Source organism: Rissa tridactyla, chromosome 2 (assembly GCF_028500815.1).
Source record: "Rissa tridactyla isolate bRisTri1 chromosome 2, bRisTri1.patW.cur.20221130, whole genome shotgun sequence".
Lineage (NCBI taxonomy): Eukaryota > Metazoa > Chordata > Aves > Charadriiformes > Laridae > Rissa > Rissa tridactyla.
Genome location: NC_071467.1, coordinates 8346619 through 8373269, shown reverse-complemented (window position 1 = coordinate 8373269; position 26651 = coordinate 8346619). Strand labels below are relative to the sequence as shown.

Below are 26651 nucleotides of genomic sequence, written 5' to 3'. Positions count from 1 at the left end.
CTGAGACTGATCCACGGCTCCTTGCAGTAATAGTCACAGGCCTGTTGTTAACAAGACGGGGTAACTTGCTCATCGATCACCAGGCTGACGTGGCAGATGTTCCTCTTCCATTCCCCAAATTCATTGTTACAGTTGTGGCCCTCTGATGCAACGGTGGCTCCAACTCCTCCTCCCCGCCAGCAGAGCTGCACAATTCCCACCGTCCCTTCCCAGCAGCCCCAGTACTGCCAGCTCACCTGGAACCACTGCATAAATATGCCTTTGGGCAACATTTTAAGAGACCCCACCTTCTTCAGGTGCAGACATGTTTGAGACGTGTTAAGATGTTCAGTACTTTGTATTTCATGTATAGAAAAAGGAGATCCTTGTATTTCAAACACTTGGCAAAAAAAGGTCACACAAACAAAACCGCGGTGTGGTTTTTTAAAATTTATTTATTTCCTGCAGTTAGAAGCCACTTCAGTTTGTTTTGATGTGAAGACATACGACAGCTGTGGTTGAGTACATGTATTAGATATAGTACAACATAAATGTGCGCATTAGTAAAATCCACACAACCGGACCGACAAACTGCACATGAACTAAGCTTATTAAAAAAAAAAAAAGCAGCACTGTCGTTATCTGGCACATGGAAAGGCTAAGACAGCACTAACCAAAATGTCTACCAGATTAATTACAAGATAACAAGTTTACTTTGATCAGCCACGGAAGTTTGTTAACAGAGAACATTTCCTTTCTTCTACGTCCCAATACTACACAGAACCAGGAAATGCTGAATATTTACAGCAAAGAAAGGTTGGAAAACAACTACCAGCACCTTTTTTTATTTTTTAAAAAAGAAATCAAAATCTGTAGATTCTGCTTCAAAGTTCTTTTTATCAATATACCCAACATGAATTATCGAGCCAGATGTACTATTTAAAAAATAACATTTTAACTGAGATCGTATTAAGTGTGCAAGTTGCTTTAAAAACAAATCTTTGTAGAGGTGCGGGGAATGAATTAGGTCAATAAGTAAGTTCAACACCTTCCATCTCCACCCGCGCTCCTGTGTCACCAGACAGAACCCCCCCGTAACCGGAGCACAACAGTTAGAGGCACGGCACCACGCCAGAAGAACGGCTGTCCCTCGTTCGCCTTTGGTCACTCACTGCCTACTTGATAATCGTTACCTTTCCAGTGCTTATCAGTCCAGCTTTCCCAGGATTAAGACATTCTAATAAATTAAAGAAAATATTTCACTTTTCTGAGTATTTTTATCTTTGGATATAATCTTCTTTTACAGAATCAGTATAGCAAAGCGGAACAAATAAGAACTAGGTTTTCTATACTATCAAATAAATTGAACAAAGTCTTTCTTTTAAGTATTAGGGAATAAAAAGATAACATTTTGGGAGGGGGCAGAGTGGGGAGCTAACGTAGTGCAAGAATATTTTCTGTCTTAGTGGCAGAAGAAGTTACTCACATAAGCCACTCCTGAAGCTTTTTTTGCAGCTAGCTGTTCCTGTTGACGTGGTTGCTTTGAGTCGTTTTGGAACTGAATCAGTGGAGAGTTAATTCTGAAGAAGGACTTTCAAAAGCTGTTATTTACATGAAAAATAGACCTTTGTAGTGCCATGGTGGGGGGTAGCACAAACCAAGATGGCCATACCACAAACAAGTGTATATGCTATGCATTGTTAGCGCAAAAACATCCTCTGTCATATTTTTAACCTTTATTTTGGCCTTGGGTTATATCCAGCTTACAAACAATAAGAGCACCACCCACTCAGAACATGGAATTTCAGAAAAAAAAACCAACCCAACAACAAAAAGCAGGCACATCAAATAAAATGCCTGCGAAGTATTTGACAGCAGTTATAATATTTTTTTCCTAAGAGTCATAAGTAACAGAAGCCGCTAAAACAGACAATTCATAAAGCAAGTCTGGCTTACGGATAATTGCACAAGAAGTTAACCCCCACTTGCCGTTACGTTCCAGTGAAGCACCATTCCGTAGCTCGTACCGCCAGGCAGCGATGAGCTCTGTCCTGAGCCATCACACACAACAGCCCGCTACCTCCATCCCAGACTAGATTGCAAGAAATCACACCTACACTGTTAATAACAATCAGGTTGGTTAATTTGGAGGAAATTCAACCGTATCTACAGAAACAGTGTAAGATACACATGCACATATTTATGACAGCTTTTCCTTCTGCTGTTGTCCAGGAATAGCCAGGTGCAGCAAACATCTGACTGAAAGCTAGGAGTGGTACAGCTTCCAGTCGGGGATGTTTACAGCAACAGACCACCACACATCACCGCGACGGTCTAACGGTGCAAAGCAGCCCAGCACCTTCAGAGGAGGGGAAATAAAAAAAAGGAAAGATTTAAGACGTGCTTCCATAACATTCCACCCAATTACTGTTCACATTCAGTAACAAAAATACAGTTCTAGGTTCTCAACTTACATTAAATTAAAAAAGAATATAAATTCTCAATTTCTAATATACATTTTAAAACCACTTTAGGTTCAATTATATTTATTTTTTTATATATATATATTTTACTTATACATTTAAAATCCATATAAATAAATCACTTTTTTTTTTTTAAAGATCCCTTGACTTTACTTCCCTAGACCCTCATTCCTGGAGCTCTCAAAAATAAACAGATTTCCACTTTGAACAACCATCCTATGAATTTCACAGATAGCCACCCTTCCATAATTATTTATATTTTTAAGTAAAGCTATATGCAAAATTAAAGACAGCAGCAAAATAAGCCATGTTCACAGCAAGGAAAATATCAGAAACAGAAGCTGGACAGAATTCTGAAAACATTTACTTTCAGTTTCAGAATCCTACCTGATGAGTTTAATGCTCTATTACGGCCGACTAATTAAAAAATTAAAAAAAAACCCAACCCAAAACCCAACCCTCATCTCTTTGGGTAAGCATTGAAGGAGAGGGACGGGGTGGGAGGGAAAATAACAACAGCCTCAGGACGGAACCGTTTTACTTCCCATCTTCGACAAGTTACTATCAAAACTCCCCCACGACTGTATTCTGTTCTGCAACAATCAGTTTCCTCTAAGTTAAAAGAACCATTACAATACTAAAAATTAATATTTAAAATGCATAACACTTAGAGAGGCAATAATTTAAACCAAAGTAATCTGTTAAGCGCACTGCACTGAGATGTTGCATGTTCTCCTAACGCCCCGATCCCACACCGCTGTGCACAGCACTAACCCGAAAGTCACCATTTAAAGGACTCCTGCGCAGCTCCTGCTGCTGCCAAAGTCTCCCCCGTCTTTGCGACGGACGTGGAGCGTCTGAAACTCCTATCAGACGATTTTTAAAAAAACCAAACATATAATTCTGGCTTGATCATATTCATACAATACTTATATGCCTTAATTTTGTAGCTTATAGTGGGATGTCTTCTTTTTACTAACAGAAGTGAAAGCATGTTGGTGTATTCCCCTTTAGCAGTCTTTATCCCTTCAGAAAGAAAAGAATTTTGCAAGTAAAAAGTTTTCTACTGCCAGATTATCCGTAGACTTCAGCAATTCAAGGCTGCTGTTTCTGGGGGGTTCTGTTTAGGCCTCCACAGCAACTCATTAAAAAAAAAATTACGACAAGGAGTTTAAAAGTGAAGAAAAACTACAATAATCAAGATTACTGTTACAAAAAAAACATTCACATCCAGTTTTCAAACAAAGGTTTCCTCCTGAAACATGAAAAGTTGTTAGCAGTAAGTGAATTTAGTTATTACAGCAGCACGCCAAGATTAACGAGGAAGCGGCATGCAGTCACTATGGATACCATGCTGACCTTCATTATTTTTGAGAATAAATAGTTAAAAAGCCAGTGGTCATTTGCAACAACAGCCTCTTCAGGCTGTTCCAAAACTGAAAATTCCCATTTTACGTTGGAAAGAAATAGGCTATTTCATGCAGAGGTAGGCACATGGTATTTGACTAATTAGGCTGCTGAGCATTAAGTTGCAATGAACCATTTCTTATACCGCTTTCCTTTAACACTGACTTCTTAAGGAATAATGAAGGTTACGACAATGTCACCTGCCCGAAGAGAACAAACTCCCCCCAACCTCCTTTTGTTTTAACAGTAAATCATCACCAAATAGCCAATGTACGTGTCAATGAAGTCTCTTGCTGCTTCGTCCAACTCACTGTCAACTACAAATACTTACACAGCATCTTACAAAGTGGTTATATTTGTATAAAAGTTGAAGTTTTCATTTTGAAATATGGTATTAAAAAAGGAAGCAGCATTATAGATCACTTCGTACAAGTACATGCTTAGAAGATAAAACTTCTACAAAAATTCGATCAAAATTGAAGCCTTGTATTTATTAAGAAGCATCTTCAGCTATTTTCCCAAACACTTTTTTTTTTTTTTAAACAAACATAAAGAGGCAGCGTACTCCAGCTTTCCTTAAAGGCACTACCCTCTCATTTCTGTAAAGCTTAAAAGCACTGAAAACAAACAGGACTTATTCTAATGTCATCACAAGTTACAGACTATTGACTGCTGGCTTCTGTTAATCCCTTTCTCTGTTTTTCCTAAGAACAGCAATAAAGATCATTCCTCGAAGCATAAAATCCCCTCCTAACTCTACATGGAGAGAACACACAGAATGATGCAAATCTTTAAGACTACATAAAAGCGATCTTAAAGGCTACATAAAATTTCCTGACACATTTCCTGAGGAATGTACCTATTTGTCATTTTCCAACAGCAATGTACGATTGCTGACCTGCCTAGGAACAGTTCTTCAGCTCTCAACACTCCAGAATAACAAGAAAGGTTTAATTCTAAAAAGGGGACACTACTATGCCACCTAAAACGTGTGTTCATTCACAATTTCCAAATCAAAGCCATGCAGGCCAGAGACTTACTGCAATTTTCCCAAGCCCCAAGCGTTATTTTACCAGTCACACTGAACTTGTACTGCACCTGACATGAGCACCTTGAGCAAAGAGTGCAAGGAGAGGGGAGGAAGGAGAAAGGAAGAGGGTGAAGAGGCCAGCGGCCAAAGAGAGCTTCTTCCTTCTCTTCTCCCTATGTCTTAACATGTCCTCACTCTAGGGCCAGCATGACCAGTACCACTCACTGAATTTGAAGCTTCGGTTGTCACAGTTAGATGGCATCCATAGAATGGTTTGGGTTGGAAGGGACCTTCAAGATCATCTAGTTCCACCCCCCTGCTCTGGGCAGGGACACCTCCCACTAGACCAGGTTGCTCAAAGCCCCATCCAGTCTGGCCTTGAACACCTCCGGGGATGGGACATCCACAACTTCTTTGGGGAACCTGTTCCAGTGCCTCACCACCCTCAGAGTCAAGAATGTCTTCCTAATATTAATCTAAATCTGCCCTCTTTCAGTTTAAAGCCATTACCCCTCATTCTATCGTTACGCTCCCTGATAAAGAGTCCCTCCCCATCTCTCCTGTAGGGCCCCTTTAGGTACTGGAAGGCTGCTGTAAGGTCTCCCTGGAGAACAGAGCCAAAGGAGTGAGTCCTTTGGCTCCCTCGTGTCCCTCATGAGTGTGCTGGAGTGAAGGTCTTGCCAATGAACCCCTCAATCAGTCAAAGCAGTTCAGCCCCCGGTGCCTGATGGAAGCAAAAAAGTGACTCCAACCGACAAAGAGAGACAGATGCTCACTACTGCGCTCAGTTCTTTTAAGTTATGCGTCTTCACCAGAAGAGAACTGAGAATTAAACATTAAGTCTTAAATATAAAAAGGGATCCTTCAACTGCACACAAATTTAAAAAACAGCAGGACAAACGTCACAGTGGAAGTCAACAGTCATCATTCACCAATTTTCTAGTAGTTAAATCTGGATTTTGAAGTAATTCTATAGTATACTTAAGTAGAGTCTATTTAAAGACTAATGCTACGTGAATTGATATGCTCTCAGTATGCTCTTCCCCCCCACCCCAAACTCCTCCTAAGTATAAATCTAGGCAAAAAAATAATATAAATCCAAACATTCGTTTAATAGATTATATCTCTTTTTACCTTACAGTAATGTAATTATACCAAACTATTTAAATACAAACCCATTCCTCTGATACTGTAGTTAAGTAGCCAGAACAGATTATATACTGGAAGTCCTTTTTTTTTTTTTTTAAATTTTTCTTTGTTTGGTGGGCGGAGGGGGTGTTCAGAGTCTTTTCACTAGACAGTTTATTTCTAAACGCTCAAAGAAATTTATCCAACTCTGAAGTATTGATTAAATTCTCACCATTTTTATATATTTTTAACTAGCCTTACAGTTCATAAGCATTTTTATTCCACTTTTTCAGGGATCGCAAAGGGGAAATTAAGCTGTTTGCCCCAGGTTAAACAGTGTCTGAATCAGCATTACGTTTTAAGAGCCGTACCTTGCAGCTCAGATGTAATCCCAATCACATCATCCCCATTAGCACTTATGCCATGCCGCGATCCAGGCGCGTGTTACTGCCTTGAATATCAATTGTAGGTTGTAGGGAGCTTCTGACGCCCACAGAGAGTTCACTGTAGCACTGGAGGTTAGCAGTGCACGATGAATTCTGGTGAAGTCGGAAGCGTACACGTACATAAGTAGTTTTAACACCGCATTTCCTGTGGATTTTCGGGAAAGCACACACTCTGCTTCCTTTGATCACCGATACATACGCAACATACAATTGGCAATTTTGGTACAAGAGGTAGAAGGATTTTTTAAATCAGTGAATTCTAAACCAGTGAGAGAGATTAAATCTAACATTACCAATTGTAAAGAAAGCGGGGGGAAAAGCGGCTTGATATCTTAAAAACATATGGGAAAGAATGAGAGTAGAATGCAACTAACATAGCTGAGATCGAATTTAAGTGAGGGCTGGACGCATGTGCCATATATAATCATTTCAGAAAAACAAACGCCTAGAAGCTTATGTTGCAAAATACTATTCTTATCTAGATCTAAGGAGGACAAACTACAGAAAAAAGGATGATGGTGTCAGCCAAAATACAGTTCAGATCCCAATTCAAAAAGGGCCTCTGCCCAATTGCACCACATCTGAGTCTGAACAAAATTAGGTGATTAAATTTATGATTTTGTTCTACGGATGAGAATGATGACAGCAATTAGACACCCCCCACCCCAGTCTTGTATTCCTCAGGCTGAGCAACACAGCTCAGCCTGAAAAAACTGTATGTTTTGGTTTTGTTGTTTTTTCTCTTTTACCAAATACCATCTTGGCTCTCCATTAGGTGGAATAACATACCCAAGTAGTTATATTCAGCCAAATTAAGTCTTTATTTCGTGTAACTTAGGAAGTTATGCAGTAATCTGTCAACTCCAGTCATCACACGGAGCTGGAATTGGCTAATCCAAGATCATTTTGCTTTAAAAATGAGCTAAAAAAAAATTCCATCTACTACACTAAGAACTTATCATAATGAATTACCCTCATAAAAATCCCAACTAACAGCTTAACCTGCAATCAAGAACAGAAAAAGGAAGAAAGATTATTAGCACTATTACTTGTATTTCTTTTCCTCAGAGCACAGACGTTCAGCAGTTTATATTGCTATATAATATATAGCACCATGCACTGCTATTTTCACTTTTTTAGATTTTAAACTTTTCTGTCAGGATAGCCACATCAGTGCATTGACCATAAGAGAAACCTGAAAAACTACAACTACAAACTTGAGAGAAATCTGAATACTCTGAACGTATTAGGCCAGATTTCACATAAAGGTTCATTCCCTTTCATTACGTTCCCATAGAAGTATTCCTTCTTCAGATTTATCAAGAAGTTTCAGTTATACAAACTCAATGGGTTTAACATATAACTCAATATTGCTGTCCACAGATTAGTTCTAATTTCATAGTTGCAGCTATTTACCTTTCTCTTTTGGTCCCTCTTACAGGAAAGGAATTTTTGCCTCAGCGAAGAGCTACACTGAAAGTAGGTTGTTAATCTGGATTATAAATTCTTGGAGGTAAACAAATCACTTTAAATATTTTACAGCTATCTCTACCTGATACATCTCCACGCTATCCTGAAAAGTCTTCCAATTCCTAATTTGGGCCCATAGTCTGTATCTTCTTTCAAGGTAACCAACATCTCTGGTCCAAGATGACAAAGAACTCACTTTTTACAGACAGCTTTCTTTTTAAAGGTATCTTTAAGTTTAAGATTCAGATGATCCTCCAACCTGGAAAATACAAAGAAAGTTCACACCACTGAATATGCAGTAACGGATCCGGTCACCTCTTAAAGAGAGCAGAAGACAGAAGCAGGAGGGCAAAAAAGCCCCTAACGCTTGACAAGGAATAGAAACAAAGAATACATTTAATAGATGTTCTTTGTAGTAGTACCAGAAAATGTCTACCAATACAAAAAAAATAACCTAAATACAACTAATTCAGTCTTTACTATTTCCCGTAGCAAGTTTCCTAAATTGTTGAGGCCCTCCATGCCTGTCGACTCAAATATGGGAAGCATGAATGGAAAAGCCTCCCTAAAAACATCAAGACCAAAAAAGCTATATAAATACGCCATTTGTTAGGCTGGGTTGTTTTTCTTTTTTTCGAGTGGATATCAATTGAGTCTGGTGTAGCAGACTCTGAATCAATGACACATTTAGCACACTCCTTCACTTAATGACTTTTCACTCACATTTGCAAGTATAATTCTCTGGTGATATCAGCTGCCAACAATAGTTCTCTGTAACACTGTGATGGAAACAAGTTGAGCACTGCAAGGAGACATTCATACTGCAAATTCCCTTTGCTTACCTCTACTGAACCAGGACACGTTTGGATAGACTTAACATCGGCCTTTCAACAATTCAGTCTACTCCATATCACTATATTGCTGGAGAAGCTGGTAAGGGTCAAGGCACCAAGAGATCTACAGGCAAGACAACACAAGTGTTCCCATTGCGAGAGTAATCCTCTATGAATATGTTCCCATCATTGCAAATAAGTACAGTCGCAAGTCTGACAAATCCTGGCATTCTCACTCTTAGTTTTGGTAAGCAGAGTCTGGAGGTTGTTACTGCAGCCTGTAGACTTTGGTGGAAGTACAGTATTGCAACAATATATTTCCGCTACTGTATAAAGTCAGCTCAACTCTTCCCTTACAATTAAATCCTGAAGGATATCAGACTAAGAAGTGACCTGTACACCACTATCAATCCTAACCTTGCTCCCAGAGCATATACATTTTTAATTACTTCAAAGAAAATAAGCTCAACCCAGCAAGTCACGAACACCAGATAAGCGCATGGCACTTGGTTTTACAAAGCATCTTTGTCCTTAGGCACGAGTTCAAAAAAAGTTAATTATTTGTTTTGCAATAATACCCAAGAGACCTATTCTTTTATGTCCAGATACACAGCTTGCTTCCACAAAGGAAACACTCCACACAAGAACAGCATTCCATGCAGAACATGGCATCCACTTCAGCACCAACAATCTCAATAACAAACCAAAAGAGATACAACATAAAAGAATGCAAAACGCCATTCAACTACTCTCAGAATGATTATCTCTCCCTAAAACGTAGATTCCACCAAGTTCTTTTCAGAAAATAATTTTCAGGATTTACTGACGGTAATTGGAAACAGACATAACGCGATGGCAAAACAGTTCATTTTGAAAACATTACTCCACATTCTCAGATCAATCTTACATAAAATCTGACAAATATACTTCGAAAATTACTACTTTCATAGCCTCTCTCTCAACCACCATCTCCTCTAGAATCAAGCCACCTCCTTCAGTAATTTACAACACAACAAGAGGACTGAGACGACTTTCCTATTCTGTAAATACGGCAGGACTATATCTGACAAATTTGTGTCATGTTCCCTACCTGGAGCAACGTAACATTTAAAATTTAGTTTATTGGACTACAATAGGAAGAGGCAGCATGCAATTTTTCTTTTTTTTTTGAGAAGACAGAAGTGACTTTTAGCAGGAATTTTTTTCTAAGTGATGAAAATAATCTTTGATTTTTATACTGACTGTTAAAAATTTTGCCTACCAGCTACCCAATGCACTAGTCTTCTTTTGCCATATTCTACACAGAATTACCTGCATCATCTAGAAAAAACATCATGGTGTTCACCGAAGGTTCCTGACAAGCACTAAAACCATTATACTCATGTATGAGAAAGTCAAAAGAAGAGATACAGGGTACCAACAACTTCTGGAAAGCACAAAGAACACGTAAATTTGGAATTCATTTTTAAAGATATGGACAAAAAAGATAATCACGGACAGTTAGAAGATTTATCAAAGACAGAACGTACCCAACCAACCTGACATGAAGAGCTGGGGAGCTACTTTGATGCAAGTTGAATGGTGCATGTAACATACTTTGACTTTAGTAGGGCTTTTGAGACAGTCTCCCACCACAGTCTCACCTGGGAGCTGAGGAAGCCCCAGCTCAACCAACAGAAGAGAAGCTGAGCTGGAAAACCGGCTGGGTCGCTGTCTCACATGGCTGCAACCAACAGCTGGACGTCCAGCTACAGAGTGACAAGGGAGGTCCCTGGGGGCCAACACAGGGCTCCAAAGACACTCATCAGCAACCAGGGAGATGACACAGACTGCACCCTCAGCAAACTGGCAGGTGACAGTGGAGGAGAGCAGAGAAGAAGAGGGGGTTGACACAGTGAATGGCAGCACTTCTGCCAACAGAGACAGACCATGATAAACCCAAGGACAGGGCCAAAAGAAGCCTCATTGGATTCAAGAAGGAAAAGCGCAAAGCTCTGCACCCAGGGCAGAAGAACCCAGAACATCAGCACAGGCTGGGGAGAGCTGGCTGGGTAACAGCCCTGCTGGAAAGGCCCCAGGTGCTGGGGCAGAAGCCAGCTGGAACAGGAGTCAACATCTCACTGCAGAGAAGTCAAGCCGCAGAGAGAGGACCGCAGGTAAGGGACACTGTCCCTTCTCTGCCTGCCACTGGCAAGGCCACTCTGCACACACCAGGTGCTGAGGTGAGGACCCTCACTCACTTCAAGGAGGATGCTGAGGAACCAAGGAGGGTCCAGCCCTGGGCTACCAAGGTGGTCAGGGCTTCAAGGGCATCACCCAAATGGAGAGGCTGAGGGAGATGGACCTGTTTTCTCTGGCAAAGAGAAGGCTAGGGACCATCTCAGAGCTGTCTACAGCTACCAAGACAGGAACTCTGAAGACAGTTGAGACTAACTCTCCCAGCACTAGCAGACAGGATAAGAACGAGCAATGGCCATAAAAGGCAGCATGGAAAATTCAGGTTGAACACAATGACACACTTTTTCATTGGGAGGGTGGTGAAGCCCAGGAACAGGCTTCCCAAAGATGCTGTGGGTTCGCTGTCCTTGGGGGTTTTCATGGCTTAGTAAGCTAAAGCCATGGCCAGCCCCACCAGGTGCTAGTCAGAGCCCTGCTTTGAACAAATGGTTGGACCAGAGGCCTCCAGAAGTCTCTTCTGACCATTATACTTGCAATTCCATGATCTCATTAATGCCTGCAGTATGCTTCCAGCAACTATAGCCTTGTTTAAATAATTATCCTCAGACATCACAAAGTCAGTAAGTCTTTGGAAAAAGAATTATCCATAGATGACATCAGTACAGACTTTCCTATAAATTGCCAGGTGTTATCAATAGACTACAGTGCCAGCAGCTCCGACAGTTCTGGAATCACAAGTATTTAATGTTAAAACTATTTTAATCAGCTGGTGCCAAATATTTTAAAAAATAAACTACAGAGAAAATAGAAATTGCATACCTAAGCCTACTGAATTGAAATATTCTGCCAAACTCTATCCCAGGGTGACTTTTGTAGATTACTCATACTGTTCTTCCAGAAAAACCCCTTCAAGATTATAATTTTATCCCAACATCTTTAAGAACAGGCAATATGAAACCGTTTCACTTAGTCTGCTTGTAGAAGCTCCATCAAATTTGAAAAAGACAGTAGAATGTTTCCCACAATACAGTTTTGAACATGAATTTTTTAAAACATTGCTCTTCAGCAATACACAAGGATGCTTTACATTTAAGGATAGAATGCAGATTTTAAGTTTCTGTTTTTCCCTAGCAAGTCTCAATTTTGCTTCCTCCCAGTATCAAATATGGCTTTTCAAATCATAATATGCTAATACAGAAGATGGACAGTATGACCCTTTTGTCACACTACAAATGCAGAGCTTTAGTGATAATCAGAATTAAACCAATTACAGTAAACAGTTTAGGAGTAACTTAGAAGGACCGGTTCCTAGAACTCACTCTTAGGACTACACAGATTAAGCAACAACTCAACACAATAGACAAAACAGCCTGGTGAAGGGGAAACACGGGTCATTCATCTGACATTATAACCCTACTTTTTGGGTACTTTTGGTCCAGGGAACCTTGAATTATGTCCTGCTGTCACCAAGTTCCAAAATAAGAATGAAAGAAACTCCATTTAATCAATAAAACTAGTAGCTAAAATGAACTCTCTTCCCTGCATTGACCGGTGTTTTTCACGCCTTCTGGTGAGCTAACTAATATTTTCACCTAAAAAAAAAAAGATAAACCTACACCCCTATTAGCAGGTATGGTACTGCAACAGGAGGTGATCTGCAGAACAGAACAGTCTGTGATGAAGACAATACTCAAACTACATATATTCCGGGGGGGTCTCACTTCAGAATTAGCTTTAGGCCTACCTATGGCGTAAATAGCCTTAAATCAAATGCATTATCCAAATCCAGAAGGTCACCTTTCAATTTTGTTTCATCCAAAAGAAGTCAAATGATAGAATCATGGAATGGTTTGGGCTAGAAGGGACTTTAAAGATCACGTTCCACCAGAACTGCGGAACAGTAATTGGAAACCATCGGAAGTCATGTCAAAATTGCATTCCTGACCCCAATTAAAACATGAATGTAGTTCACTACATGACCTTTCAACTGCTGTACTAGTTGAATCAGTATAGCGATACGTCCACTGAGTGCCAAAGTAAAGTAAATGGCAGGAGAAGCACATAGAGCAGGAAATCCTTTCTGAAGCTTTAAGCCATTAGGTAATTCAGCAATATGAGTCAGAATAGTATCCCAACGCAGTTTCATTTGGCAACAAGTTTTTTAAAGAAGGTGGAAATTTACGGGTCCATTCTGGGGTTCACATCAATGTTCACAGTGTCAAGAAATATCCTAAACCTGCATTGCCAAATGCTACCCAGTCAGAGCTAGTTTGCTATTTGGAATGCCCTGCTCTGAGAAGGATTTCAAAAGATTTTGTAGGGTCTGCTACAAATTATTCCTACATTCAGTGTTGGCAAGCTATTCTCTCAGAGAGAGTTATTTAGGATTCATCTTCTTCCTCTTTGTTTTTCATATGAAAGCAACCAAGCAAAAAAATAATCTGTTTCTTAAGGGGGGGGGGGGGGGGGGGGAAACAGGATCATCATCAAAAAATGTCGTTACCCAGCCTATAGCGATAGGCATTCTGGAGACAGTAATGCACAGTTATTTCAAAGTTAATACTGAAGCAATTTTTATTAGCTGCATTTTAAGTCACAGAACCTAAACACTTACATTTTATGCATGCCTCCAAAATACAAAGTAATGCACGAATGCAACAAGTACATGCAGCCGAGATCTTCCTCCCACCTCAAACAGATAACAACTGAGCAATAGGAACATCACTGAGTGCAATTTAGTATTGCTTTATAATTATCTTAATTAGGAAGGCTGTTGTACAATGACCATTCCAAAAAACATGAAGAGAATACTCACGCCACAGAGCCTGACTACTGCTGCCCTTTCAGGATGGTTTAAATTGACCGTGGTAAGAGCACTGTGGCAGAAGAGTAGTCCTATTCTGTCTTCCAGCTGAGGGATTCCTGCTTCCTCCACTGTTATAGGAATTTTATAATTTCGTGATGTAGGTTACTTGGACAACCACTATATTAGCTGGAAACTAATCCTGGAAAAAAAAAAGAAAAGAAAAGAGGTAAGTTTTCTGCTATAGCAGGTAGCTGATCTCAGTTAGTGGATGGCAGAACAATCCTTAGCACTGACAGGAAAAAGGTACCATGTAGGGCAGGACACCCTGTTTTGGTGGCAATGTAGTTTAAATCAATATATGTGAATTATTTAACCACAACAGGAACCTTTCCCCACCACGCTCCCAGAAAAAGCTAGTAGAACTTAAGACTTCTTTTGAACATTTTGAGCGGGGAACAGTAGCACAAGTGAGCTGTATATCTCAAACACACAGTAAAAAAAAAAATAATAATTTGGCAGAATCATGCTCCCTTAAAGGTAGTATTAACTTTATAAGCATTTAGATGTAGCTTCAGTAGTGGCATGCCTTGCAACAGGAAACAGACATTTGGGAAAAACAAACAAACAAACAGCCAGCAGAGGAACACCAAGTTGCCTTTCCAAGTTCACCCCAAATGCAAGTCTGAAAACCATCATTCAGCATGTTTTGCTACCACTGCATGGTAACACGGAGCTCTTCCCACAGACTTCTCTGTCAAACGCAGTCAGCAGACTCCACCTCCACGGAAACCAACTCAGCAGGACTTACATGGCATCACTTTCCCTAAATGCTGGAGGAGTTAGAAGTCTGTCTTACATTACCAATGCTCCACCTGCCGGTACGCAGACACTACAGGTTAGTCCAGAAAGCATCCTTGGAGAGAGGCAAAGACAAACCAAAAGAATGGAAAAATAAACAAAAATGTTTCCGAGTATTCAGAAGCATGTAAATCACCTAAGGCAAAAACCTCCCTTGAAGAACTCGGCAGTATAAAACTTTCCTGAATACTAATATTGCTGAGAAATATTTGTGAAAGCCTCTAACCGAGGATGCGGTTCAATCCTCCTTTGGTAGCTGCCTTAGCCAGCTACTAACACATTAACATTAATTACTTCATTAGGTCAAGGGTACAGTTCTGCAGAAAAGTTTGCATGAGAGGTGTAAGTCAAGCCCAAAAGTGGAGCTCCCACACAAAAACATCATTAAGTCTGGAGTTTCTACATTATAAATTTGATTTTATCAGGATTTTAAAGTGAACTTTACTAGAGCCCAAAACAACATCTCATTAAAGCCAGGCGTCTCCTAAAACAAATGAGCCAAGAAAAAAATAAATTAAAGCTGCCCACCTCGTTTCACCACATTTACATATGAAAAATAATGTGTTTACAAAAATAAAAGATAAGCAAATACGTGGCTTTTCACAGCAATCCTGCCATACTCAGTTCATAAAACAGGTGATGTTCCCTGAAAAGGCTGAACGGCAAGGATGCTGCACTCCTTCGGATTTATCTGTTTCAGTTTCTTTTTTATAAGCCAAAGAAACTGGGATAGGCGACTGAAGAAAATTCTCAAGGCGTTTGAAGATTGACTCAACTTTAAATCAGCTATTTTCTCACACTCTTCCATGTCGTTTACCTGCAAGTGTGGGACAAGTTACTGAAAGAACTTTTTATAGACACCCACTACTTCTGTTCTTTATCTGAGTGACCAACTGCAAACTCCCGTTTTGCAGAACTGTTGTGTCTCAAGCAGATGTCATCGGAGACCATAGTAGCTCAACAGAAGCGTTGTAAAAACATCAAGAAATTCTTCTAAGGGATCAATTCAATAAAAAAAAAAAATAATCATGTGCAGTTTGTAATCTTCTTTCAAAGTGAAAAATTAAAACATAACAGGTACTAGATAATAAGCATCAGCCATAGCATTTCCAGAACAAATACGTTCTGTGAAAATAGTTTAAAAGTTAACCTGTACAATGAAACCAATGAAGGTACACTTAAGAAAATGCTGCAAATACAGGCTTCCAGTCGTATAAAATAAATTCAAGCACCACCGACAGACCAAAACTCACCACCCTTCCACAAGAGTCAGCTGCCTTAGGCTCCACTTAAATGCAAGAGAGCATCCCAGCTGGCAATATTTGTCAAGCTACACATGCAAATAAAATCTCACATTTATTCTTTCAAATTCCAACTTAACTACACCACTATTTAAAAGTAGAATTCCTCAAACTAATTATATTCTCTAACTTAAAGCAGTAGCTTAAAAAGACAGGGAACATCACAGAGTTATCAATAATCTGTACGCCAGTGCCACGGTCTCCAATGACCTGAAAGTACCATCTGCGCAAAGATTAACCGGGCAGATAAAATAATTTCTTCATTCTACAGGGGGTGAAAAAATGACTGGAGCAGACAGCCACATCACTCAAGTTCACAGCACATTATAAAATGTCTCTATACCTCCAAGGAAAACTCCGCAATAGTAGATTTGTAGCATACCAGTAAACTGACAGAAAAAACAGTACACACCTTTTCATTTAAAGCAGGCGACTTAGGAAAACATTTCCCTTTTCACAAAAAGAAAAATAATTAATGATTAACAGTCTTTGAGAACTGCAGCAGAGATTTGGTTTTATTGGGATGCCTGGTGTTCTTAGGAGAAATTTAAAGGTAATACGCTTAACAGCAGTTCCAGCTTTGTAAATAAAGGTCTTGTTTCTTTATTTACATATAAGCAATAAGTCAAATATCATTAACCATAGCAATAAGGAACTTCACACTGAAGTGTGTGTTGTGTAAGAAAGAGCAACAAATAAACCAGTCCTTCCCCCTGAGATTGTAGTATGCAACTCCCCATTAACATACAGAATCACAGCTTCAATCAGTTTGCTAGAACCAAGGAATGTTTAAGTACATAGATTTGTTTTACTTTCCCGAGGTTTTACTGCTTCTAGTTAATATTTGGCATAATCTGACTTTTTAACTGAACCACCAGCTTAGCAGTTCCTGATGCAAGTAGTGTGCTTATCAAGACAAGTCATTTAGTCACTATATTCAAAGGGAAAAAAACTCATTGTAAAATTTTGGTTAGGCTTTTGAACTCAAAGAAGTCATACAGGCTGAAATCAAATGAAAAATACAAGACAAATACAAAAATACAAGAAAAAACAATCATGCATAATCACATAATATCTGAGGATATCAACTACTACATTTATTTTGTAATTAATATTAAAAGCAGTGGATCAGATGCGGCAAATAATTTTTCAAGTTACAGAGTAATTAAAAATCAGAGGAGAGAGAAGAGTGAAAACAGACAGATGTGTATTTTAAGCAAAGAAAGTATCACAAGTTTCCTCATTAAAGAATCTTAGATCACAGCTGATTCAAGTTTTGAACATGGCAAGTTCTGTTCAGCATTAAGAGTTTTCTTTTCTGCTACAAAGGCTAGAGATACAGCATACCAATCTTCATAAAGCTCTACAAGTCACCTTAATTTTCCTAGATATTTTCCTTGAAATACTCCCTTGATATATTCAGAACAGATGAGGGACAGGTTGCAGAAGAACTAGCTTCCCTGGTACCGGAACATTCACAGTGTTCCGGTGACCCCAGAGTGCCTGATCCCATCAGCAGACATCTTAGTTTCCCTCGGCGAAGGGCTGTGTGGAAATGAACATGCCCTTGACCCACAGAAAGACTGGGGAGTTGGGCTTGTAGAACCACCATCAAGAAAAACATTCTTGAAATCCCTGCCTTTGTCTTATTTGGATAAAATATACACCTGTCAAACTAATATTAAAAACTTGGTAGCTGTAATATTTCTTATCTTAACCTAATTTGATAGAAAAAAATGTGCTTACCTATCCTTCTAGGAGTGCAAGACTGATTACTCTACATTTTACTGGTTAAGTTTGCTGAACAATAATTTAAGATAAGCAAATTTCAAAAGAAGTAGGTTGAGAGGCAATGGTGAAAAAGAATTTTTTTTCTTTTTTTTTTTTTTACACAAGCATGATCCATATTAATCAGATCATTTAGTTACAAAGTTTATCAGCAGTGCTAACAATATATCACATATGGTCTCTATAAAGACACTCTCAGAAAACATCAGGTTAACAAAACACATTACACCAAGCATATGAGTATGTTGTAAGGACGTACGTTAAAATAGTGATGCATATCAAGTATGAACCAGTCAGCCAGCAAAATGAACATGGATAAAAAGAGGTGCCCATCTCCATGAAGAGCCACGAACAACACGTGGCATTCACACCCTCGGCCAAGGCATGACTAAGGATGAGAGAAAAGAAAGGAAGATGTGATGGAAAACTCACAGCAATTTTAAATTGAAATACTTAACTAAAGCTTACGCTGATGAGAGACTAATTGCTATGAGTACTGACTCTCCAGGTCCAACAGCGGAGAAATTTGCGCCTTAGAAATTCTAGGTAACAGCAGGTAAACAGCCAGGCAGGGCACCATTTGCTTGAACCAGAACACTCTATTCTACTTTTACCCTTTTATTTCCAGTTTCTATCTTACTAAATAACTCTGGCCTCTATTTTACTATTCTGTTTGCCTGGTACTGAGGATATGGGGAAAGGAGGCAGTTTGGTGAAGGTTAAGAAAAAATAAAAAAATACTCTGTGCCCGCAGCCCTGAGCAGTTTGTACCCTGGGCTATACGCTTCGGAAGCTCACGCACTCAGGAGCATTTTCTGCCAAGCTGCGAAGGGTCAGCAGGGCAGCCATCTTCTGTTGCCAAGCATCAGCTTTGGGAAAAAGTACTTTCCAGAAGGTACAAATTTGAGCCTTTTCTGTAGGTTATCAGCAGTGCACAACATACCTCACCACTCACCCAAAACCGTGGGCTCCCACCGCAATTTCTGCATATAAAAATACTCTGTTAGTGCACCAAACGCTCCAAACGATGAACCGAGCAGTTTAAGATAACACATAGAAGAGAGCTCAGTCTTCAGGAACATTTAGAAACACTTTGAACATCAGCAGAATGACGACACTGCATTTGGCTGAACCGTGTTGTATCTGCAGAGAAAACAATGAAGTGAATGAGGAAAGTCCTCTGAGGCTCATCTGGTATTTTGATTTATTATACTTGTGTTAAGCCTCCAACGTTCATTCTCCACACAGCTCTTACACAGCAGAAGATCTGTGTTGGACTAACTTATTTGATTTCTATATTCTTTATAGAAAATGGCCACGTTCCACCACTACCACTCTGGTATCTAATATCATGTTGATTCAGTGTGAAACATAAGAATTAAACAGCCTTTCAGTAGTTTAGCTTCCTCATTCCCACAGGATTCAACATGCCCTCAGACATGAAACAATCTTATCTAGGGCACTTCTTGTGAATATTTTAATCTTTTTTTTCCCCTTTATCTTTCTAACCTTCATTTCTGCAGAAATACAGGCCTAATTCCCCTCAACCTTCTTGTGCTGTTAAAACTCTTTACGGGTGTTTTCCAGACTGAGGTATCCTAAGACGACGGTATAGCAGAAGCAAACTGGTATTACTAAAGTGTAACTTCTGGCATAGAAAACTTATCTGTACTAAATAAATTTTAAACTGCAAGGTGGGTCGTGCTTCTTCTCATTAAGTGCTATCTCAGACAAAGCAACACCTCTTTATTGGGTAGTAGGGTATTCTGCTGCCCTAACTTATGGAACTCCCTAAAAAAGAAAAAAGGCAGGAACATTTTGAAACGAACACAAACAGGAAAGGCTGAGATTGTTGTTGTATTGACAAAGTTACCAATAGGCTGATCAACAGGATCTAAATACACTCTCTTCCCTGTGTATGCCTCATTATAAATTGATATTATAACCTTTTTGAAACAAGAGTCAGTGGGAGAGGAGTTTTTTCCGTTTCTGGATTTATTTACTTTTTTGGTATAATCCTTAGCATTGTGCTAGGTGTTACGGGATCAATCGTTCATGAGTACAACCATCCCTTTGTTCTTCTTTACCTTCGTGACTCCAGTAGTGCCTCCAAGCAACAATCTGGAAAAGGTCACTGAGCCAGGCAATGAACAGAGTCAGGAAAGACAGCTAGCCAAAAAGTTTTCAAACAAAGGACTTAAAATAAATTATGTAAACAAATTATCACAAATACATCTTGCTACCTTCTAGACCATTTCAGAAAAAAATAAAAAATATTACTCTATAGTCATGCAGCAAATCCATATTATCCAGGAACTAAAATTTTAGATCATTTTAATATTATTCCATGTTACACATGCCAAAGATAGATCTGAATAAACTTGCAGGTGAAGTCTGTAAAACTGAACAGGATTTTTTAAGGTTTTCCAATCCAGATAGTTCTGAAAGCACCGACCTTTCTACTCATCCCAGAAGTTCCCTCTGACAGTGGCAGGCATGCTTTCACCACTACATATGCTTCCAGCTACAAGTTCTTTACCTCTCTGTTCCATAGAACATAACAGGAAAAAAATCACTACCACATTAACTAAATCAAAAATGCAAGCAGCAGGCAAACAGCACACTCACTTGCATGGTCTATTCAGCTTGTTCTCAATCTGATTATTCACCTGTTTTGTACTGACTGCCATCTGCCCACTCCTCCTGTCTGTCTCTGACACAGACTTTGTGCCATCTCATAAGCCTTTTTATTTTTTTTTTTTTTTTTAGCACCTTCCTGCACACTTCTCCCAGGTCACTGACAAATATAATGAATAAACTTAATTGCAAGATTGTTTCCTGGGGCTCCTCAGTCATTACATTTCAAATAGACTCCTATAGAGTTTTTGCCATGTACCACTTAAAAAAACCTATATACTTATTTCCTATCTTTAGATATTTTTAGATACATAAAATATGTATGCAGATAAATTACACATATTAAATATGTATATAAATATATTTACATACATATTTAAGACAGGAAATAGATTCAAGACCAAGTCAGCCACTACTCATGCTTATCTTCCCATTTAAACTGCAGCACAAGTACTAATCACCAGTAGATATGTAGAAGAGTAAGCATGCAGGTATTTTTATTTTAGGCAAAACAATCCACTGCTTCAGAGAGCTTGACAGTTGTCTCCATTAACTCTATGGCTGTTACAGCCAAATCTTATCATGTGTTGAAAAGGATGCTGGGATTAATTATGTAGTTCCAACCTGGCCCTTTTACTAGTATCAGGAATGTTCGTTTCCTAAGTTGTACATGACAGTCACTTAAAACACCATCTGGATTTTTTGATTTACACCAGGAACTTCCATGCTAAGAGTTCATGAATGCATTAACTGCACTGATTTTTTTTTTCTTCTCCTAAAGAAAAAAAATTAAGTTTTCAACAAAACACTTCAGTACGAAAAAACCTGTAAATGCCTGTTAGCATTTGGAAATTTAGGAAGTAACAAAGAAAGCTTCCATGCTTCTTAAGGAGGATTTGTTTTAAAAAAAATGTAGAAAAATAAATACAAAAGAGCCTTCACTTTACTTTGTCTGCCACTGACCTTTAGACCTGACACCCACTGCATCCTGTGGGAAACTTTTTTCCAAGAGCCAACTTTCTTATAAATGTTTTAGCAGATTAAAGCATACAGACTACATTTTATTTGCCTACATCTACAAAATGAAAAGGCTACTGAATAATGACAACATATATGCAGACTTTCACAGTCACATAAATATCTGTAAAGCAATAAAATATAATGTAATGGAACCTTGAATGTGCTACACGCAGGTGCTTTTGAAGTAATTTTTTTTTTTAAAAAAAGATTTACTCTTACAGCTGTTACAAGTCTCTGCTAAAATGCATACAACTGCATTGCTGTCCATTTTCCTGTATGCAGTTTTAAAATAGATTTGCATTTCCTCCAAAAATAACAAAAGCACTAGAAAAAGCCCACGCATTCCTAGATTCATGTGAAAAAGCAATAGTGATAGCTCAATTCCCTACTCAAAATGAAAATTCAAGTCCCTTTTAGACATTTTGGCAATAAATATCCTTAAACTCTGCAAGAACAGTTCACTTATTAAGTGTCAAAAGCACTGCACCTGTTCCTTTTCAGATAACCAATCTCCTCATCAAGTCTTACATTCCCCTTGTTTCTCCCTTACAATGAGAAATTGTTTCGCACAGTACAGAACAGATCGCTTGTGGAAAGTCACAGGAAGGATCTCTTCGTTACTTCCCCATCAGCTCTCCTCTCCAGGTGTGCTTCTCCTCCATGTCAACCCTTCTGTATAGGTTCCACTGCAGAGCTATATATCTTGTACAGACAGTCGTGTACATGACTGCGCTGCATCAGTGTTCATAAGGAAACTTTCCAGCTGTTCCAAAAAAAGCCATGGAGCCAGACAAGGACAACCACGTTCACCAAGACAGGTAAGCAGGAATTTGGCTCTCTCACACCGCTAGAGCACTAACAAAAGAGACTAGAGTGTATTTAAGAAACGCCTTTTTTTTTTTTACTGAAACATTAGATACTGTACAAAGAAAGTGCCCAATTTACTTAGAATTAAACTATAAACATTGCGTTACTGCAGGATTTAATGCCAGCAAGTTTCAGCTAGATTTAGCAAGCAAGAAAAACAGAAGGAACGTTTATTTTTGAAAGCTTATAATGGAGGGTTTGCTTCCATTTCACCCATCAAGTGACAGTATCTTCATTATGACTGACTAAATGTTAACTACGGGAACACCTTTAAAGCATTAGTATCTGAAGGCACAATTCCTCTCGAAGACCTTGTAACAAGAAGTGCACAGTAATACTATACAAAAGCCTTTATTTTCCAGTCTTAGTATTATCGAAGGTTCTAGTGAAACTTTAGTCCTTTGGTTTTTATGGCTGTTTTATCACCAGCCATCAAAACTGCATTAGCAGTCCATCTATGGACGATACAGATCAAGGCTTCTGTCCAGTAAAATCTCTCACGGTTATCTCCATGGCCACGTTACTCCACAGCGGTTACAGTTCCCATTACCAAAAGGAGCAGGGGACGAGCAGTGTCTTGCTCCAAGTTATTCCTCCGGTGTCTCCTCAGAGGACAGTATTATGCTCCTGGCATAGATCTCTTCAGCGTGCTCGTAAGAAATTTGCATGTGGACATTTGAGACAACAAGCAGCCAGTTAACTATTCAGCTCTGCAAACCTACAGTAAGATAACGCCAATGAATTTTCATGCCCCAGAACAGCAGGACAGGATGTACAGCGCAAGCTTACATAAGGCACTGCTGGGAACCAACAGAAGTGAATAGCATAAACGGCTCAGGAAAATGCTGATGTCACTTGTATACGTTTGGGTCACATTGGCTTTCTGTACACCAAGTTTTTCCCAACCTAAAACTGGCCTTTCTCCTGTAAAACCTCACAGTTTGCTCTGTTTTACCAAGGCCTTGAAAAAGAACTTGTTTTCAAAAAAACCTGTGTTTCTTCCTAATATTAAGATGAGAGATAAAAAAATTAAATCCAAGAAGACCCTAGAATTACTGTAGCACTTAGCAAGAATCTAAAGAAAAACAGAAAAGGTAATGGAGAACTGGAAAAAGCCTGTAATTACGTACACAAATACTTGCTCCTAATACTTACTGAAAAAATAGTTCAAGCACAACTTATCTGCCTTAAAATATGACCTCTGCAAACCTACTAAGGTCAATGAGACTTAGAGTAGTTACTCAGTGAGCCCTGCTTGCATAAATTAAAGATGCCTAAGGGTAGCTATGAACTGGGTATTTGATTTTTCCAGGGCACCTACATATTATGAATTAACAATGAATTGCCATTTTACCAGAGCAGCTTTCAATTTTGTTAAGAAAAAAAAAACACCATAAAAACCCAACTGTGTTGTGTTTACCTCCTCCTGAACACATAAAAGCTTTCCTATTTAATGTTAAAACTGATTGTGGAAGTTTCGTATTAACTTGAGTAGACAAGAGAGAAACTATAGATCAAATTACTTTCAAAAAAACCCTAAGGTATCAGTCAAATAGTGCGTCTTCCTGGTGTATCATTCCACAATAGATTAAAAAAAAAAAAGGGGGGGGGAGAAAGAGAGACAAGTAACCTAGCTGCACAAATCAGTAGAAAGCAATACTGTAAAGAGGGAAAACTCAGCTCACTCAGGTCAGTATTCACAGCAGCAACTCCCAGCTCTGTGCTTGGCTGCTTTCACCTGTTATTGCAGTGGTTGCACACAACTTCAGAGCAGTGTGTGAACCACCACAGGTAATTCCTTCACAGTTCCAGGACTCCTGTATTACAGTTTTCGCCTACAGCATACTTAAGGCATTTCAGTTTCTATAGAGAACATCATATAAGGTGAGTGAGAAAATACTGTTCCTGTTCATCATTCATTACACGTGTAAGGAACTTACTGTCAGTGCCTTTAGTAATTTTCTTGCAAATACAGAGGCACCCTAAGATACCATCGAGTTAACGCAACTACAAAACCCGGGCAAGTACAACTGAATGGCACCACAGCAAGTTACAAACCAAACCAGAAGTAATTTCTTTATCATATTAAGTCTATCAGATACCTCTCTTCCAGTTCCCTACCAGAACACTAAGTCTAACACCATGTAGCTCGGAGATGGCAACTATCAGAGATAATCAGCCACATTAGAAATTCACAAGGTTTCCTTAGCAGTGGAAGAGGACACCAGCTTTGTTCTAGGCAAACAGGAGGGGGAAAACACCCACAAACTATTCACACTGTGGAATGTCAGCTCTTTGAAAGTGTATTAGAGCACACTCTTCATAAACTGAATGATGACCACATAGTGCAGATCATGCAATATCAACAGTTATTAAACGTCTTTTTAAGCAAATGCCTATTTCCATCAAAGCGTAGCTACTAGAGGAAAATTCTGCAGTCCAAATGCTCACATCCTGGCTAGAGCCTCTATGCTTCTGTAGAAGAAATAACTCCACTATCTACCTGTTATTACTATAGCAGATAAGCATTTCACAGGCATTAGCATAGTTATTCACAGTACCTTTTTGGAAAGCACCACTGTTCCCAATTCATAAGCAAACAGAGGACTGATGCAGGAAGACTGATCCAAGGTCACAAAGTCAGTCTGCGGTAAAGTAAGAAACTTCACCCAGTTTTGCCTTCATGCAACTAATACTTTCTATTAGTGAGTCATTGCTGCTCCTCTAAATTATTCTTTGAACATGAAGAGACAAAAGGCTGCCTGTGGCATTCAAACTCTACATGCTAATAGCAGCTTCACTCCAGGGTTTTCTAAAAAAAAAAATAAATCACGCCCAAGGGCCTTGTTCTACACTATCACAGAATCCTGCTTCAGCACTGGGCTGCTGTGGGGAGAAAGGAATGTATATATATATATATAAACGATGAGGTAGCCTGCCTTGTTTGTGATCCAGCTCTCTCACTAGAAGAAAAAAAAGCCAGTCCTTGAATTACTCCCTCATGCTACAGACCACCGGGCAAGGGCAAAGTGCAGGGAGGAAGGGACAGTCAACTCGGGAGACAAGTTATGCAAAGCTGGGGGCCGGGGCGGGGGTCAGAAGACCCTACAGCCCACAAGGAGAAAAAAAAAAAAAAAAAAAAGGACCAAAAAAAAAAAAAAGGGCCAACTTCTGTCCCCAGGTCAACGGGGTCAAAGCGTGGCGAGGGGAGAAGCACAGGCCCCGATGGCTCTGTGGTGGGAAAGGGACCCCCGGGACGAAGGGGGGGGCATGGTGAAGGGCGCGGGGCTCCCCTCCCTCCCCCCCCCGCCAAGCATAGGGCGGCAGGGAGCCCCCTCCCCAGGCTCACCCCCGGGGCCGGGGGATGGCAGCCGGCAACCGTTCCCCCCGACCCCGCCGCCCCGGGCACCCTCCGCCCCTCAACGGAGGAAGAAGGGCGCCCGCCCGCCCCACAGCCCCAGGCCGCGGCCTGTCCCCCGCCCCAGCCCACCTCCGCAGCCGGGAGGCCCCGCCGGGGCGCCGCTCCGCCCGTACCTGTGAGGGGAGGCGGCGGGGGGCGGCCGGCTCCGCCGCGGGGACCGGAGGGGCCGCCTCGCCGGGGCTGCCTCGCCCGGCCCGGCCCAACAGCGGAGCCCCACCGGCTGCCACCGCCCTCGCTCGTCCGGCGGGTCCGGAGGAGCTGCCCGGGCCGGCTGGGCCCCGGCTGGGCCTCAGCCGGGCCCCGGCGGCGGCGGCCACGGCCGCTCCTCGCCTTTAGTTTGACCTTTTCCGTGTCTCCGCTCCCCGTCCCCGACACACTTTGACGTCACTCCCATGGCAACCAATCCCCGCCCCCTTCCACCTCGCGCGCGCGCCGCCAGCCCCCAGCCCTCTTCCCCCCTCCCTTCTCCCCTGCACGCACGCACGGCGAGCCCGCGCGCACGCGCCGCCGGGGGAGGAGGGGCCGCCTCGCGCGCCGCCAATCAGCGCGCGCCGGCGCGCGTCCGGAGCGGGGAGGGGAGGGGAGGGGAGGGGTGTGTGTACGTGTGTGCGTGTGAATGTATGTGCGTGTGTGGTGTGTGAATGTATATGCGTGTATGGTGCGTGTGTGAATGCATATTTGTGTATGATGTGTGGGTGGGCGTGTGAATGTATATCTGAATGTGCATGTGTGTATGAGGGGTATGTGTGAATGTATATGTGTGTATGGTGGGTGCGTATATGTGTGTGTGTGTATGGGGGGGTGTTTGTGAATGTATGTGTGTGTGAATGTATATGTGTGTATGGTGGGTGCGTATATGTGTGTGTGTGTATGGGGGGGTGTTTGTGAATGTATGTGTGTGTGAATGTATATGTGTGTATGGTGGGTGTGTGTGTGAATGTGTATGTGTGTATGGGTGTGTGAATGTATATATGTGTATGGTGGGTGTGTGTATGTATA

At 40.5% G+C, this 26651-nt stretch overlaps 1 long non-coding RNA gene across 1 annotated transcript; it reads right to left on the bottom strand.

Annotated features, from left to right (window-relative positions):
• Positions 1-414: 414 nt before the first annotated feature.
• On the bottom strand, positions 415-25498 carry LOC128906143 (uncharacterized). The gene is made up of 2 exons (XR_008465077.1): positions 13770-25498; positions 415-2338 (listed from the first exon to the last, which is right to left on the bottom strand). It is a non-coding gene; the product is annotated as an uncharacterized LOC128906143 (long non-coding RNA).
• Positions 25499-26651: the final 1153 nt, after the last annotated feature.